General features: G+C 45.5%; 11 non-coding genes across 11 annotated transcripts; all 11 read left to right on the plus strand.

The window, feature by feature from the left end:
• The first annotated feature begins 627 nt into the window (after window positions 1-627).
• On the plus strand, window positions 628-818 carry LOC146055765 (U2 spliceosomal RNA). Its single transcript, XR_014468912.1, has one exon. It is a non-coding gene; the product is annotated as a U2 spliceosomal RNA (small nuclear RNA).
• Window positions 819-2216: 1398 nt separating this feature from the next.
• On the plus strand, window positions 2217-2407 carry LOC146055777 (U2 spliceosomal RNA). The gene has a single exon (XR_014468923.1). It is a non-coding gene; the product is annotated as a U2 spliceosomal RNA (small nuclear RNA).
• A 1395-nt stretch (window positions 2408-3802) lies between these two features.
• Window positions 3803-3993, plus strand: LOC146055789 (U2 spliceosomal RNA). The gene has a single exon (XR_014468934.1). It is a non-coding gene; the product is annotated as a U2 spliceosomal RNA (small nuclear RNA).
• Window positions 3994-5391: 1398 nt separating this feature from the next.
• LOC146055801 (U2 spliceosomal RNA) lies at window positions 5392-5582 on the plus strand. Its single transcript, XR_014468945.1, has one exon. It is a non-coding gene; the product is annotated as a U2 spliceosomal RNA (small nuclear RNA).
• A 1397-nt stretch (window positions 5583-6979) lies between these two features.
• LOC146055805 (U2 spliceosomal RNA) lies at window positions 6980-7170 on the plus strand. Its single transcript, XR_014468947.1, has one exon. It is a non-coding gene; the product is annotated as a U2 spliceosomal RNA (small nuclear RNA).
• Window positions 7171-8567: 1397 nt separating this feature from the next.
• On the plus strand, window positions 8568-8758 carry LOC146055766 (U2 spliceosomal RNA). The gene has a single exon (XR_014468913.1). It is a non-coding gene; the product is annotated as a U2 spliceosomal RNA (small nuclear RNA).
• Window positions 8759-10155: 1397 nt separating this feature from the next.
• Window positions 10156-10346, plus strand: LOC146055767 (U2 spliceosomal RNA). The gene has a single exon (XR_014468914.1). It is a non-coding gene; the product is annotated as a U2 spliceosomal RNA (small nuclear RNA).
• Window positions 10347-11743: 1397 nt separating this feature from the next.
• LOC146055768 (U2 spliceosomal RNA) lies at window positions 11744-11934 on the plus strand. The gene has a single exon (XR_014468915.1). It is a non-coding gene; the product is annotated as a U2 spliceosomal RNA (small nuclear RNA).
• A 1397-nt stretch (window positions 11935-13331) lies between these two features.
• LOC146055770 (U2 spliceosomal RNA) lies at window positions 13332-13522 on the plus strand. Its single transcript, XR_014468916.1, has one exon. It is a non-coding gene; the product is annotated as a U2 spliceosomal RNA (small nuclear RNA).
• Window positions 13523-14919: 1397 nt separating this feature from the next.
• Window positions 14920-15110, plus strand: LOC146055771 (U2 spliceosomal RNA). Its single transcript, XR_014468917.1, has one exon. It is a non-coding gene; the product is annotated as a U2 spliceosomal RNA (small nuclear RNA).
• Window positions 15111-16507: 1397 nt separating this feature from the next.
• On the plus strand, window positions 16508-16698 carry LOC146055772 (U2 spliceosomal RNA). Its single transcript, XR_014468918.1, has one exon. It is a non-coding gene; the product is annotated as a U2 spliceosomal RNA (small nuclear RNA).
• The last annotated feature ends 728 nt before the right edge of the window (window positions 16699-17426 follow it).

Genomic DNA, 17426 nt, shown 5'->3' on the forward strand with positions numbered 1-17426 from the left:
TCTGTCTGGCTGTCAGGTTCCGCCGGATTCCGAGTGAGCAGCTTGTGATGTCATAGAGGGCAGATTGTGATGTCACACAAAGGGTCCTGCCACATGAATGCCTGTCCATCTGACTGTCTACTACTGCTGCTGAATGGGCTCAAAACAGGAAAGCCGTCATTGCACCTGATTGTGCAAGATTCCTCCTTCTCCTCTGCAGCAGCTAGCTGATTGATTTAGTCAGCAGCAGTTCGTCAGGGACACAGGCATGCAGCAGCAAAGAGCGAGGAGACAGCTGGCTGCTGCTGCTTGCCTGTTGGTCGTCTGCCTAGTGGGTGTGTGTCTGTTGACGCGACGTCAACAGACGGGGCGGAGCACATGCAAATTTGGCCTCCTACCCAGCTGAGGCTCCCTTCCCGCCCGCCGACGACCTAATCACAAAATCAGTTGGATGGCTACTCGTCCTCCGGTCCCTGTCCAGCACTTCAAGTCCTAATCACACCTGCCGTACAGCCAGGTATCTTTCAGACTGCAACGACAAAGAAGTGATGTGTGTGTGTTAGATGTGTCCGTGGTGCTGATCTCCTCTCCACCAGTATTGCTGGCCGAATTCAGGTTCGCGCGGTTTGCTGGGAGCCCATTCGGGTTATCGCTTCTCGGCCTTTTGGCTAAGATCAAGTGTAGTATCTGTTCTTATCAGTTTAATATCTGATACGCCCCCTATCTGGGGGCCATATATTAAATGGATTTTTAGAACAGGGAGATGGAAGAAGAGCTTGCTCTGTCCACTCCACGCATTGACCTGGTATTGCAGTACTTCCAGGACCGGTGCACCTTCCTAATCTGTTATCCAAAAATAGACTATTTCCATTCCTGGCACTTGATTTGGAGTATCAATTGTTTGTGCACCTTTGTATTTAGAAATGCATGCATTTGCTGCTTCAAGGTTTAACCCTTGTGCATAAATACTTTGAAATCCTGCCTCCAGTGTATCATTTTGTGACTATTTCTTGACTCCTTGAATTGTACTTTCTGGAATCGAGGCAGTTAAATATTTTTACGTGACACTACACTTGATATCAGCATGTGCGGCCTAGGCAAAAGACCGGAAGCCTGCCTAAATTAAAGGACTTATCAATCGCTGCGACCTCCCAATAAATATGCAAACACTATGTGACTTACCTACGATCTTACCACGGAAACATCAACTGGATCACAGCAATGGCATTTTTGGACCCCCCCTCCCTCTCCATTTGAAATGGCTTGGTTTTTTTTTTTCCTCTCTCTTTCTTTCTTTCTTTATTTCTTATATTTTTTTCTTTTCTTTTTGCGCGCTCTTTTCTCTCTTTTGTTTTGGGAATTTTTTTTCCTCATTTTCTTTTGTTTTGGGAATTTTTTTTCCTCATTTCTTTTGTTATGGGAATTTTTTTTCCTCTTCCATTTTTTTTCCGAGCCAAACAATTGATGATCATTGAGAGGGGGGAATTTAGAAAAAGTATCACTTACCTTCTTCGGACCATCATTTGGGTGGTAACTGCCAATAAAAGAAAACATTGGCCCACCCAGCTCACCTACACATGACTGTCCTGTCTGCCTGTCTGTTCCAAGTGACTGTCTGGCTGTCAGGTTCCGCCGGATTCCGAGTGAGCAGCTTGTGATGTCATAGAGGGCAGATTGTGATGTCACACAAAGGGTCCTGCCACATGAATGCCTGTCCATCTGACTGTCTACTACTGCTGCTGAATGGGCTCAAAACAGGAAAGCCGTCATTGCACCTGATTGTGCAAGATTCCTCCTTCTCCTCTGCAGCAGCTAGCTGATTGATTTAGTCAGCAGCAGTTCGTCAGGGACACAGGCATGCAGCAGCAAAGAGCGAGGAGACAGCTGGCTGCTGCTGCTTGCCTGTTGGTCGTCTGCCTAGTGGGTGTGTGTCTGTTGACGCGACGTCAACAGACGGGGCGGAGCACATGCAAATTTGGCCTCCTACCCAGCTGAGGCTCCCTTCCCGCCCGCCGACGACCTAATCACAAAATCAGTTGGATGGCTACTCGTCCTCCGGTCCCTGTCCAGCACTTCAAGTCCTAATCACACCTGCCGTACAGCCAGGTATCTTTCAGACTGCAACGACAAAGAAGTGATGTGTGTGTGTTAGATGTGTCCGTGGTGCTGATCTCCTCTCCACCAGTATTGCTGGCCGAATTCAGGTTCGCGCGGTTTGCTGGGAGCCCATTCGGGTTATCGCTTCTCGGCCTTTTGGCTAAGATCAAGTGTAGTATCTGTTCTTATCAGTTTAATATCTGATACGCCCCCTATCTGGGGGCCATATATTAAATGGATTTTTAGAACAGGGAGATGGAAGAAGAGCTTGCTCTGTCCACTCCACGCATTGACCTGGTATTGCAGTACTTCCAGGACCGGTGCACCTTCCTAATCTGTTATCCAAAAATAGCTATTTCCATTCCTGGCACTTGATTTGGAGTATCAATTGTTTGTGCACCTTTGTATTTAGAAATGCATGCATTTGCTGCTTCAAGGTTTAACCCTTGTGCATAAATACTTTGAAATCCTGCCTCCAGTGTATCATTTTGTGACTATTTCTTGACTCCTTGAATTGTACTTTCTGGAATCGAGGCAGTTAAATATTTTTACGTGACACTACACTTGATATCAGCATGTGCGGCCTAGGCAAAAGACCGGAAGCCTGCCTAAATTAAAGGACTTATCAATCGCTGCGACCTCCCAATAAATATGCAAACACTATGTGACTTACCTACGATCTTACCACGGAAACATCAACTGGATCACAGCAATGGCATTTTTGGACCCCCCCTCCCTCTCCATTTGAAATGGCTTGGTTTTTTTTTTTCCTCTCTCTTTCTTTCTTTCTTTATTTCTTATATTTTTTTCTTTTCTTTTTGCGCGCTCTTTTCTCTCTTTTGTTTTGGGAATTTTTTTTCCTCATTTCTTTTGTTTTGGGAATTTTTTTTCCTCATTTCTTTTGTTATGGGAATTTTTTTTCCTCTTCCATTTTTTTTCCGAGCCAAACAATTGATGATCATTGAGAGGGGGGAATTTAGAAAAAGTATCACTTACCTTCTTCGGACCATCATTTGGGTGGTAACTGCCAATAAAAGAAAACATTGGCCCACCCAGCTCACCTACACATGACTGTCCTGTCTGCCTGTCTGTTCCAAGTGACTGTCTGGCTGTCAGGTTCCGCCGGATTCCGAGTGAGCAGCTTGTGATGTCATAGAGGGCAGATTGTGATGTCACACAAAGGGTCCTGCCACATGAATGCCTGTCCATCTGACTGTCTACTACTGCTGCTGAATGGGCTCAAAACAGGAAAGCCGTCATTGCACCTGATTGTGCAAGATTCCTCCTTCTCCTCTGCAGCAGCTAGCTGATTGATTTAGTCAGCAGCAGTTCGTCAGGGACACAGGCATGCAGCAGCAAAGAGCGAGGAGACAGCTGGCTGCTGCTGCTTGCCTGTTGGTCGTCTGCCTAGTGGGTGTGTGTCTGTTGACGCGACGTCAACAGACGGGGCGGAGCACATGCAAATTTGGCCTCCTACCCAGCTGAGGCTCCCTTCCCGCCCGCCGACGACCTAATCACAAAATCAGTTGGATGGCTACTCGTCCTCCGGTCCCTGTCCAGCACTTCAAGTCCTAATCACACCTGCCGTACAGCCAGGTATCTTCAGACTGCAACGACAAAGAAGTGATGTGTGTGTGTTAGATGTGTCCGTGGTGCTGATCTCCTCTCCACCAGTATTGCTGGCCGAATTCAGGTTCGCGCGGTTTGCTGGGAGCCCATTCGGGTTATCGCTTCTCGGCCTTTTGGCTAAGATCAAGTGTAGTATCTGTTCTTATCAGTTTAATATCTGATACGCCCCCTATCTGGGGGCCATATATTAAATGGATTTTTAGAACAGGGAGATGGAAGAAGAGCTTGCTCTGTCCACTCCACGCATTGACCTGGTATTGCAGTACTTCCAGGACCGGTGCACCTTCCTAATCTGTTATCCAAAAATAGACTATTTCCATTCCTGGCACTTGATTTGGAGTATCAATTGTTTGTGCACCTTTGTATTTAGAAATGCATGCATTTGCTGCTTCAAGGTTTAACCCTTGTGCATAAATACTTTGAAATCCTGCCTCCAGTGTATCATTTTGTGACTATTTCTTGACTCCTTGAATTGTACTTTCTGGAATCGAGGCAGTTAAATATTTTTACGTGACACTACACTTGATATCAGCATGTGCGGCCTAGGCAAAAGACCGGAAGCCTGCCTAAATTAAAGGACTTATCAATCGCTGCGACCTCCCAATAAATATGCAAACACTATGTGACTTACCTACGATCTTACCACGGAAACATCAACTGGATCACAGCAATGGCATTTTTGGACCCCCCCTCCCTCTCCATTTGAAATGGCTTGGTTTTTTTTTTTTCCTCTCTCTTTCTTTCTTTCTTTATTTCTTATATTTTTTTCTTTTCTTTTTGCGCGCTCTTTTCTCTCTTTTGTTTTGGGAATTTTTTTTCCTCATTTCTTTTGTTTTGGGAATTTTTTTTCCTCATTTCTTTTGTTATGGGAATTTTTTTTCCTCTTCCATTTTTTTTCCGAGCCAAACAATTGATGATCATTGAGAGGGGGAATTTAGAAAAAGTATCACTTACCTTCTTCGGACCATCATTTGGGTGGTAACTGCCAATAAAAGAAAACATTGGCCCACCCAGCTCACCTACACATGACTGTCCTGTCTGCCTGTCTGTTCCAAGTGACTGTCTGGCTGTCAGGTTCCGCCGGATTCCGAGTGAGCAGCTTGTGATGTCATAGAGGGCAGATTGTGATGTCACACAAAGGGTCCTGCCACATGAATGCCTGTCCATCTGACTGTCTACTACTGCTGCTGAATGGGCTCAAAACAGGAAAGCCGTCATTGCACCTGATTGTGCAAGATTCCTCCTTCTCCCTCTGCAGCAGCTAGCTGATTGATTTAGTCAGCAGCAGTTCGTCAGGGACACAGGCATGCAGCAGCAAAGAGCGAGGAGACAGCTGGCTGCTGCTGCTTGCCTGTTGGTCGTCTGCCTAGTGGGTGTGTGTCTGTTGACGCGACGTCAACAGACGGGGCGGAGCACATGCAAATTTGGCCTCCTACCCAGCTGAGGCTCCCTTCCCGCCCGCCGACGACCTAATCACAAAATCAGTTGGATGGCTACTCGTCCTCCGGTCCCTGTCCAGCACTTCAAGTCCTAATCACACCTGCCGTACAGCCAGGTATCTTTCAGACTGCAACGACAAAGAAGTGATGTGTGTGTGTTAGATGTGTCCGTGGTGCTGATCTCCTCTCCACCAGTATTGCTGGCCGAATTCAGGTTCGCGCGGTTTGCTGGGAGCCCATTCGGGTTATCGCTTCTCGGCCTTTTGGCTAAGATCAAGTGTAGTATCTGTTCTTATCAGTTTAATATCTGATACGCCCCCTATCTGGGGGCCATATATTAAATGGATTTTTAGAACAGGGAGATGGAAGAAGAGCTTGCTCTGTCCACTCCACGCATTGACCTGGTATTGCAGTACTTCCAGGACCGGTGCACCTTCCTAATCTGTTATCCAAAAATAGACTATTTCCATTCCTGGCACTTGATTTGGAGTATCAATTGTTTGTGCACCTTTGTATTTAGAAATGCATGCATTTGCTGCTTCAAGGTTTAACCCTTGTGCATAAATACTTTGAAATCCTGCCTCCAGTGTATCATTTTGTGACTATTTCTTGACTCCTTGAATTGTACTTTCTGGAATCGAGGCAGTTAAATATTTTTACGTGACACTACACTTGATATCAGCATGTGCGGCCTAGGCAAAAGACCGGAAGCCTGCCTAAATTAAAGGACTTATCAATCGCTGCGACCTCCCAATAAATATGCAAACACTATGTGACTTACCTACGATCTTACCACGGAAACATCAACTGGATCACAGCAATGGCATTTTTGGACCCCCCCTCCCTCTCCATTTGAAATGGCTTGGTTTTTTTTTTTCCTCTCTCTTTCTTTCTTTCTTTATTTCTTATATTTTTTCTTTTCTTTTTGCGCGCTCTTTTCTCTCTTTTGTTTTGGGAATTTTTTTTCCTCATTTCTTTTGTTTTGGGAATTTTTTTTCCTCATTTCTTTTGTTATGGGAATTTTTTTTCCTCTTCCATTTTTTTTTCCGAGCCAAACAATTGATGATCATTGAGAGGGGGGAATTTAGAAAAAGTATCACTTACCTTCTTCGGACCATCATTTGGGTGGTAACTGCCAATAAAAGAAAACATTGGCCCACCCAGCTCACCTACACATGACTGTCCTGTCTGCCTGTCTGTTCCAAGTGACTGTCTGGCTGTCAGGTTCCGCCGGATTCCGAGTGAGCAGCTTGTGATGTCATAGAGGGCAGATTGTGATGTCACACAAAGGGTCCTGCCACATGAATGCCTGTCCATCTGACTGTCTACTACTGCTGCTGAATGGGCTCAAAACAGGAAAGCCGTCATTGCACCTGATTGTGCAAGATTCCTCCTTCTCCTCTGCAGCAGCTAGCTGATTGATTTAGTCAGCAGCAGTTCGTCAGGGACACAGGCATGCAGCAGCAAAGAGCGAGGAGACAGCTGGCTGCTGCTGCTTGCCTGTTGGTCGTCTGCCTAGTGGGTGTGTGTCTGTTGACGCGACGTCAACAGACGGGGCGGAGCACATGCAAATTTGGCCTCCTACCCAGCTGAGGCTCCCTTCCCGCCCGCCGACGACCTAATCACAAAATCAGTTGGATGGCTACTCGTCCTCCGGTCCCTGTCCAGCACTTCAAGTCCTAATCACACCTGCCGTACAGCCAGGTATCTTTCAGACTGCAACGACAAAGAAGTGATGTGTGTGTGTTAGATGTGTCCGTGGTGCTGATCTCCTCTCCACCAGTATTGCTGGCCGAATTCAGGTTCGCGCGGTTTGCTGGGAGCCCATTCGGGTTATCGCTTCTCGGCCTTTTGGCTAAGATCAAGTGTAGTATCTGTTCTTATCAGTTTAATATCTGATACGCCCCCTATCTGGGGGCCATATATTAAATGGATTTTTAGAACAGGGAGATGGAAGAAGAGCTTGCTCTGTCCACTCCACGCATTGACCTGGTATTGCAGTACTTCCAGGACCGGTGCACCTTCCTAATCTGTTATCCAAAAATAGACTATTTCCATTCCTGGCACTTGATTTGGAGTATCAATTGTTTGTGCACCTTTGTATTTAGAAATGCATGCATTTGCTGCTTCAAGGTTTAACCCTTGTGCATAAATACTTTGAAATCCTGCCTCCAGTGTATCATTTTGTGACTATTTCTTGACTCCTTGAATTGTACTTTCTGGAATCGAGGCAGTTAAATATTTTTACGTGACACTACACTTGATATCAGCATGTGCGGCCTAGGCAAAAGACCGGAAGCCTGCCTAAATTAAAGGACTTATCAATCGCTGCGACCTCCCAATAAATATGCAAACACTATGTGACTTACCTACGATCTTACCACGGAAACATCAACTGGATCACAGCAATGGCATTTTTGGACCCCCCCTCCCTCTCCATTTGAAATGGCTTGGTTTTTTTTTTTCCTCTCTCTTTCTTTCTTTCTTTATTTCTTATATTTTTTTCTTTTCTTTTTGCGCGCTCTTTTCTCTCTTTTGTTTTGGGAATTTTTTTTCCTCATTTCTTTTGTTTTGGGAATTTTTTTTCCTCATTTCTTTTGTTATGGGAATTTTTTTTCCTCTTCCATTTTTTTTCCGAGCCAAACAATTGATGATCATTGAGAGGGGGGAATTTAGAAAAAGTATCACTTACCTTCTTCGGACCATCATTTGGGTGGTAACTGCCAATAAAAGAAAACATTGGCCCACCCAGCTCACCTACACATGACTGTCCTGTCTGCCTGTCTGTTCCAAGTGACTGTCTGGCTGTCAGGTTCCGCCGGATTCCGAGTGAGCAGCTTGTGATGTCATAGAGGGCAGATTGTGATGTCACACAAAGGGTCCTGCCACATGAATGCCTGTCCATCTGACTGTCTACTACTGCTGCTGAATGGGCTCAAAACAGGAAAGCCGTCATTGCACCTGATTGTGCAAGATTCCTCCTTCTCCTCTGCAGCAGCTAGCTGATTGATTTAGTCAGCAGCAGTTCGTCAGGGACACAGGCATGCAGCAGCAAAGAGCGAGGAGACAGCTGGCTGCTGCTGCTTGCCTGTTGGTCGTCTGCCTAGTGGGTGTGTGTCTGTTGACGCGACGTCAACAGACGGGGCGGAGCACATGCAAATTTGGCCTCCTACCCAGCTGAGGCTCCCTTCCCGCCCGCCGACGACCTAATCACAAAATCAGTTGGATGGCTACTCGTCCTCCGGTCCCTGTCCAGCACTTCAAGTCCTAATCACACCTGCCGTACAGCCAGGTATCTTTCAGACTGCAACGACAAAGAAGTGATGTGTGTGTGTTAGATGTGTCCGTGGTGCTGATCTCCTCTCCACCAGTATTGCTGGCCGAATTCAGGTTCGCGCGGTTTGCTGGGAGCCCATTCGGGTTATCGCTTCTCGGCCTTTTGGCTAAGATCAAGTGTAGTATCTGTTCTTATCAGTTTAATATCTGATACGCCCCCTATCTGGGGGCCATATATTAAATGGATTTTTAGAACAGGGAGATGGAAGAAGAGCTTGCTCTGTCCACTCCACGCATTGACCTGGTATTGCAGTACTTCCAGGACCGGTGCACCTTCCTAATCTGTTATCCAAAAATAGACTATTTCCATTCCTGGCACTTGATTTGGAGTATCAATTGTTTGTGCACCTTTGTATTTAGAAATGCATGCATTTGCTGCTTCAAGGTTTAACCCTTGTGCATAAATACTTTGAAATCCTGCCTCCAGTGTATCATTTTGTGACTATTTCTTGACTCCTTGAATTGTACTTTCTGGAATCGAGGCAGTTAAATATTTTTACGTGACACTACACTTGATATCAGCATGTGCGGCCTAGGCAAAAGACCGGAAGCCTGCCTAAATTAAAGGACTTATCAATCGCTGCGACCTCCCAATAAATATGCAAACACTATGTGACTTACCTACGATCTTACCACGGAAACATCAACTGGATCACAGCAATGGCATTTTTGGACCCCCCCTCCCTCTCCATTTGAAATGGCTTGGTTTTTTTTTTTCCTCTCTCTTTCTTTCTTTCTTTATTTCTTATATTTTTTTCTTTTCTTTTTGCGCGCTCTTTTCTCTCTTTTGTTTTGGGAATTTTTTTTCCTCATTTCTTTTGTTTTGGGAATTTTTTTTCCTCATTTCTTTTGTTATGGGAATTTTTTTTCCTCTTCCATTTTTTTTCCGAGCCAAACAATTGATGATCATTGAGAGGGGGGAATTTAGAAAAAGTATCACTTACCTTCTTCGGACCATCATTTGGGTGGTAACTGCCAATAAAAGAAAACATTGGCCCACCCAGCTCACCTACACATGACTGTCCTGTCTGCCTGTCTGTTCCAAGTGACTGTCTGGCTGTCAGGTTCCGCCGGATTCCGAGTGAGCAGCTTGTGATGTCATAGAGGGCAGATTGTGATGTCACACAAAGGGTCCTGCCACATGAATGCCTGTCCATCTGACTGTCTACTACTGCTGCTGAATGGGCTCAAAACAGGAAAGCCGTCATTGCACCTGATTGTGCAAGATTCCTCCTTCTCCTCTGCAGCAGCTAGCTGATTGATTTAGTCAGCAGCAGTTCGTCAGGGACACAGGCATGCAGCAGCAAAGAGCGAGGAGACAGCTGGCTGCTGCTGCTTGCCTGTTGGTCGTCTGCCTAGTGGGTGTGTGTCTGTTGACGCGACGTCAACAGACGGGGCGGAGCACATGCAAATTTGGCCTCCTACCCAGCTGAGGCTCCCTTCCCGCCCGCCGACGACCTAATCACAAAATCAGTTGGATGGCTACTCGTCCTCCGGTCCCTGTCCAGCACTTCAAGTCCTAATCACACCTGCCGTACAGCCAGGTATCTTTCAGACTGCAACGACAAAGAAGTGATGTGTGTGTGTTAGATGTGTCCGTGGTGCTGATCTCCTCTCCACCAGTATTGCTGGCCGAATTCAGGTTCGCGCGGTTTGCTGGGAGCCCATTCGGGTTATCGCTTCTCGGCCTTTTGGCTAAGATCAAGTGTAGTATCTGTTCTTATCAGTTTAATATCTGATACGCCCCCTATCTGGGGGCCATATATTAAATGGATTTTTAGAACAGGGAGATGGAAGAAGAGCTTGCTCTGTCCACTCCACGCATTGACCTGGTATTGCAGTACTTCCAGGACCGGTGCACCTTCCTAATCTGTTATCCAAAAATAGACTATTTCCATTCCTGGCACTTGATTTGGAGTATCAATTGTTTGTGCACCTTTGTATTTAGAAATGCATGCATTTGCTGCTTCAAGGTTTAACCCTTGTGCATAAATACTTTGAAATCCTGCCTCCAGTGTATCATTTTGTGACTATTTCTTGACTCCTTGAATTGTACTTTCTGGAATCGAGGCAGTTAAATATTTTTACGTGACACTACACTTGATATCAGCATGTGCGGCCTAGGCAAAAGACCGGAAGCCTGCCTAAATTAAAGGACTTATCAATCGCTGCGACCTCCCAATAAATATGCAAACACTATGTGACTTACCTACGATCTTACCACGGAAACATCAACTGGATCACAGCAATGGCATTTTTGGACCCCCCCTCCCTCTCCATTTGAAATGGCTTGGTTTTTTTTTTTCCTCTCTCTTTCTTTCTTTCTTTATTTCTTATATTTTTTTCTTTTCTTTTTGCGCGCTCTTTTCTCTCTTTTGTTTTGGGAATTTTTTTTCCTCATTTCTTTTGTTTTGGGAATTTTTTTTCCTCATTTCTTTTGTTATGGGAATTTTTTTTCCTCTTCCATTTTTTTTCCGAGCCAAACAATTGATGATCATTGAGAGGGGGGAATTTAGAAAAAGTATCACTTACCTTCTTCGGACCATCATTTGGGTGGTAACTGCCAATAAAAGAAAACATTGGCCCACCCAGCTCACCTACACATGACTGTCCTGTCTGCCTGTCTGTTCCAAGTGACTGTCTGGCTGTCAGGTTCCGCCGGATTCCGAGTGAGCAGCTTGTGATGTCATAGAGGGCAGATTGTGATGTCACACAAAGGGTCCTGCCACATGAATGCCTGTCCATCTGACTGTCTACTACTGCTGCTGAATGGGCTCAAAACAGGAAAGCCGTCATTGCACCTGATTGTGCAAGATTCCTCCTTCTCCTCTGCAGCAGCTAGCTGATTGATTTAGTCAGCAGCAGTTCGTCAGGGACACAGGCATGCAGCAGCAAAGAGCGAGGAGACAGCTGGCTGCTGCTGCTTGCCTGTTGGTCGTCTGCCTAGTGGGTGTGTGTCTGTTGACGCGACGTCAACAGACGGGGCGGAGCACATGCAAATTTGGCCTCCTACCCAGCTGAGGCTCCCTTCCCGCCCGCCGACGACCTAATCACAAAATCAGTTGGATGGCTACTCGTCCTCCGGTCCCTGTCCAGCACTTCAAGTCCTAATCACACCTGCCGTACAGCCAGGTATCTTTCAGACTGCAACGACAAAGAAGTGATGTGTGTGTGTTAGATGTGTCCGTGGTGCTGATCTCCTCTCCACCAGTATTGCTGGCCGAATTCAGGTTCGCGCGGTTTGCTGGGAGCCCATTCGGGTTATCGCTTCTCGGCCTTTTGGCTAAGATCAAGTGTAGTATCTGTTCTTATCAGTTTAATATCTGATACGCCCCCTATCTGGGGGCCATATATTAAATGGATTTTTAGAACAGGGAGATGGAAGAAGAGCTTGCTCTGTCCACTCCACGCATTGACCTGGTATTGCAGTACTTCCAGGACCGGTGCACCTTCCTAATCTGTTATCCAAAAATAGACTATTTCCATTCCTGGCACTTGATTTGGAGTATCAATTGTTTGTGCACCTTTGTATTTAGAAATGCATGCATTTGCTGCTTCAAGGTTTAACCCTTGTGCATAAATACTTTGAAATCCTGCCTCCAGTGTATCATTTTGTGACTATTTCTTGACTCCTTGAATTGTACTTTCTGGAATCGAGGCAGTTAAATATTTTTACGTGACACTACACTTGATATCAGCATGTGCGGCCTAGGCAAAAGACCGGAAGCCTGCCTAAATTAAAGGACTTATCAATCGCTGCGACCTCCCAATAAATATGCAAACACTATGTGACTTACCTACGATCTTACCACGGAAACATCAACTGGATCACAGCAATGGCATTTTTGGACCCCCCCTCCCTCTCCATTTGAAATGGCTTGGTTTTTTTTTTTCCTCTCTCTTTCTTTCTTTCTTTATTTCTTATATTTTTTTCTTTTCTTTTTGCGCGCTCTTTTCTCTCTTTTGTTTTGGGAATTTTTTTTCCTCATTTCTTTTGTTTTGGGAATTTTTTTTCCTCATTTCTTTTGTTATGGGAATTTTTTTTCCTCTTCCATTTTTTTTCCGAGCCAAACAATTGATGATCATTGAGAGGGGGGAATTTAGAAAAAGTATCACTTACCTTCTTCGGACCATCATTTGGGTGGTAACTGCCAATAAAAGAAAACATTGGCCCACCCAGCTCACCTACACATGACTGTCCTGTCTGCCTGTCTGTTCCAAGTGACTGTCTGGCTGTCAGGTTCCGCCGGATTCCGAGTGAGCAGCTTGTGATGTCATAGAGGGCAGATTGTGATGTCACACAAAGGGTCCTGCCACATGAATGCCTGTCCATCTGACTGTCTACTACTGCTGCTGAATGGGCTCAAAACAGGAAAGCCGTCATTGCACCTGATTGTGCAAGATTCCTCCTTCTCCTCTGCAGCAGCTAGCTGATTGATTTAGTCAGCAGCAGTTCGTCAGGGACACAGGCATGCAGCAGCAAAGAGCGAGGAGACAGCTGGCTGCTGCTGCTTGCCTGTTGGTCGTCTGCCTAGTGGGTGTGTGTCTGTTGACGCGACGTCAACAGACGGGGCGGAGCACATGCAAATTTGGCCTCCTACCCAGCTGAGGCTCCCTTCCCGCCCGCCGACGACCTAATCACAAAATCAGTTGGATGGCTACTCGTCCTCCGGTCCCTGTCCAGCACTTCAAGTCCTAATCACACCTGCCGTACAGCCAGGTATCTTTCAGACTGCAACGACAAAGAAGTGATGTGTGTGTGTTAGATGTGTCCGTGGTGCTGATCTCCTCTCCACCAGTATTGCTGGCCGAATTCAGGTTCGCGCGGTTTGCTGGGAGCCCATTCGGGTTATCGCTTCTCGGCCTTTTGGCTAAGATCAAGTGTAGTATCTGTTCTTATCAGTTTAATATCTGATACGCCCCCTATCTGGGGGCCATATATTAAATGGATTTTTAGAACAGGGAGATGGAAGAAGAGCTTGCTCTGTCCACTCCACGCATTGACCTGGTATTGCAGTACTTCCAGGACCGGTGCACCTTCCTAATCTGTTATCCAAAAATAGACTATTTCCATTCCTGGCACTTGATTTGGAGTATCAATTGTTTGTGCACCTTTGTATTTAGAAATGCATGCATTTGCTGCTTCAAGGTTTAACCCTTGTGCATAAATACTTTGAAATCCTGCCTCCAGTGTATCATTTTGTGACTATTTCTTGACTCCTTGAATTGTACTTTCTGGAATCGAGGCAGTTAAATATTTTTACGTGACACTACACTTGATATCAGCATGTGCGGCCTAGGCAAAAGACCGGAAGCCTGCCTAAATTAAAGGACTTATCAATCGCTGCGACCTCCCAATAAATATGCAAACACTATGTGACTTACCTACGATCTTACCACGGAAACATCAACTGGATCACAGCAATGGCATTTTTGGACCCCCCCTCCCTCTCCATTTGAAATGGCTTGGTTTTTTTTTTTCCTCTCTCTTTCTTTCTTTCTTTATTTCTTATATTTTTTTCTTTTCTTTTTGCGCGCTCTTTTCTCTCTTTTGTTTTGGGAATTTTTTTTCCTCATTTCTTTTGTTTTGGGAATTTTTTTTCCTCATTTCTTTTGTTATGGGAATTTTTTTTCCTCTTCCATTTTTTTTCCGAGCCAAACAATTGATGATCATTGAGAGGGGGGAATTTAGAAAAAGTATCACTTACCTTCTTCGGACCATCATTTGGGTGGTAACTGCCAATAAAAGAAAACATTGGCCCACCCAGCTCACCTACACATGACTGTCCTGTCTGCCTGTCTGTTCCAAGTGACTGTCTGGCTGTCAGGTTCCGCCGGATTCCGAGTGAGCAGCTTGTGATGTCATAGAGGGCAGATTGTGATGTCACACAAAGGGTCCTGCCACATGAATGCCTGTCCATCTGACTGTCTACTACTGCTGCTGAATGGGCTCAAAACAGGAAAGCCGTCATTGCACCTGATTGTGCAAGATTCCTCCTTCTCCTCTGCAGCAGCTAGCTGATTGATTTAGTCAGCAGCAGTTCGTCAGGGACACAGGCATGCAGCAGCAAAGAGCGAGGAGACAGCTGGCTGCTGCTGCTTGCCTGTTGGTCGTCTGCCTAGTGGGTGTGTGTCTGTTGACGCGACGTCAACAGACGGGGCGGAGCACATGCAAATTTGGCCTCCTACCCAGCTGAGGCTCCCTTCCCGCCCGCCGACGACCTAATCACAAAATCAGTTGGATGGCTACTCGTCCTCCGGTCCCTGTCCAGCACTTCAAGTCCTAATCACACCTGCCGTACAGCCAGGTATCTTTCAGACTGCAACGACAAAGAAGTGATGTGTGTGTGTTAGATGTGTCCGTGGTGCTGATCTCCTCTCCACCAGTATTGCTGGCCGAATTCAGGTTCGCGCGGTTTGCTGGGAGCCCATTCGGGTTATCGCTTCTCGGCCTTTTGGCTAAGATCAAGTGTAGTATCTGTTCTTATCAGTTTAATATCTGATACGCCCCCTATCTGGGGGCCATATATTAAATGGATTTTTAGAACAGGGAGATGGAAGAAGAGCTTGCTCTGTCCACTCCACGCATTGACCTGGTATTGCAGTACTTCCAGGACCGGTGCACCTTCCTAATCTGTTATCCAAAAATAGACTATTTCCATTCCTGGCACTTGATTTGGAGTATCAATTGTTTGTGCACCTTTGTATTTAGAAATGCATGCATTTGCTGCTTCAAGGTTTAACCCTTGTGCATAAATACTTTGAAATCCTGCCTCCAGTGTATCATTTTGTGACTATTTCTTGACTCCTTGAATTGTACTTTCTGGAATCGAGGCAGTTAAATATTTTTACGTGACACTACACTTGATATCAGCATGTGCGGCCTAGGCAAAAGACCGGAAGCCTGCCTAAATTAAAGGACTTATCAATCGCTGCGACCTCCCAATAAATATGCAAACACTATGTGACTTACCTACGATCTTACCACGGAAACATCAACTGGATCACAGCAATGGCATTTTTGGACCCCCCCTCCCTCTCCATTTGAAATGGCTTGGTTTTTTTTTTTCCTCTCTCTTTCTTTCTTTCTTTATTTCTTATATTTTTTTCTTTTCTTTTTGCGCGCTCTTTTCTCTCTTTTGTTTTGGGAATTTTTTTTCCTCATTTCTTTTGTTTTGGGAATTTTTTTTCCTCATTTCTTTTGTTATGGGAATTTTTTTTCCTCTTCCATTTTTTTTCCGAGCCAAACAATTGATGATCATTGAGAGGGGGGAATTTAGAAAAAGTATCACTTACCTTCTTCGGACCATCATTTGGGTGGTAACTGCCAATAAAAGAAAACATTGGCCCACCCAGCTCACCTACACATGACTGTCCTGTCTGCCTGTCTGTTCCAAGTGACTGTCTGGCTGTCAGGTTCCGCCGGATTCCGAGTGAGCAGCTTGTGATGTCATAGAGGGCAGATTGTGATGTCACACAAAGGGTCCTGCCACATGAATGCCTGTCCATCTGACTGTCTACTACTGCTGCTGAATGGGCTCAAAACAGGAAAGCCGTCATTGCACCTGATTGTGCAAGATTCCTCCTTCTCCTCTGCAGCAGCTAGCTGATTGATTTAGTCAGCAGCAGTTCGTCAGGGACACAGGCATGCAGCAGCAAAGAGCGAGGAGACAGCTGGCTGCTGCTGCTTGCCTGTTGGTCGTCTGCCTAGTGGGTGTGTGTCTGTTGACGCGACGTCAACAGACGGGGCGGAGCACATGCAAATTTGGCCTCCTACCCAGCTGAGGCTCCCTTCCCGCCCGCCGACGACCTAATCACAAAATCAGTTGGATGGCTACTCGTCCTCCGGTCCCTGTCCAGCACTTCAAGTCCTAATCACACCTGCCGTACAGCCAGGTATCTTTCAGACTGCAACGACAAAGAAGTGATGTGTGTGTGTTAGATGTGTCCGTGGTGCTGATCTCCTCTCCACCAGTATTGCTGGCCGAATTCAGGTTCGCGCGGTTTGCTGGGAGCCCATTCGGGTTATCGCTTCTCGGCCTTTTGGCTAAGATCAAGTGTAGTATCTGTTCTTATCAGTTTAATATCTGATACGCCCCCTATCTGGGGGCCATATATTAAATGGATTTTTAGAACAGGGAGATGGAAGAAGAGCTTGCTCTGTCCACTCCACGCATTGACCTGGTATTGCAGTACTTCCAGGACCGGTGCACCTTCCTAATCTGTTATCCAAAAATAGACTATTTCCATTCCTGGCACTTGATTTGGAGTATCAATTGTTTGTGCACCTTTGTATTTAGAAATGCATGCATTTGCTGCTTCAAGGTTTAACCCTTGTGCATAAATACTTTGAAATCCTGCCTCCAGTGTATCATTTTGTGACTATTTCTTGACTCCTTGAATTGTACTTTCTGGAATCGAGGCAGTTAAATATTTTTACGTGACACTACACTTGATATCAGCATGTGCGGCCTAGGCAAAAGACCGGAAGCCTGCCTAAATTAAAGGACTTATCAATCGCTGCGACCTCCCAATAAATATGCAAACACTATGTGACTTACCTACGATCTTACCACGGAAACATCAACTGGATCACAGCAATGGCATTTTTGGACCCCCCCTCCCTCTCCATTTGAAATGGCTTGGTTTTTTTTTTTCCTCTCTCTTTCTTTCTTTCTTTATTTCTTATATTTTTTTCTTTTCTTTTTGCGCGCTCTTTTCTCTCTTTTGTTTTGGGAATTTTTTTTCCTCATTTCTTTTGTTTTGGGAATTTTTTTTCCTCATTTCTTTTGTTATGGGAATTTTTTTTCCTCTTCCATTTTTTTTCCGAGCCAAACAATTGATGATCATTGAGAGGGGGGAATTTAGAAAAAGTATCACTTACCTTCTTCGGACCATCATTTGGGTGGTAACTGCCAATAAAAGAAAACATTGGCCCACCCAGCT

Source organism: Crinia signifera, unplaced genomic scaffold (genome assembly GCF_055691185.1).
Source record: "Crinia signifera unplaced genomic scaffold, ASM5569118v1 HAP2_SCAFFOLD_605, whole genome shotgun sequence".
Lineage (NCBI taxonomy): Eukaryota > Metazoa > Chordata > Amphibia > Anura > Myobatrachidae > Crinia > Crinia signifera.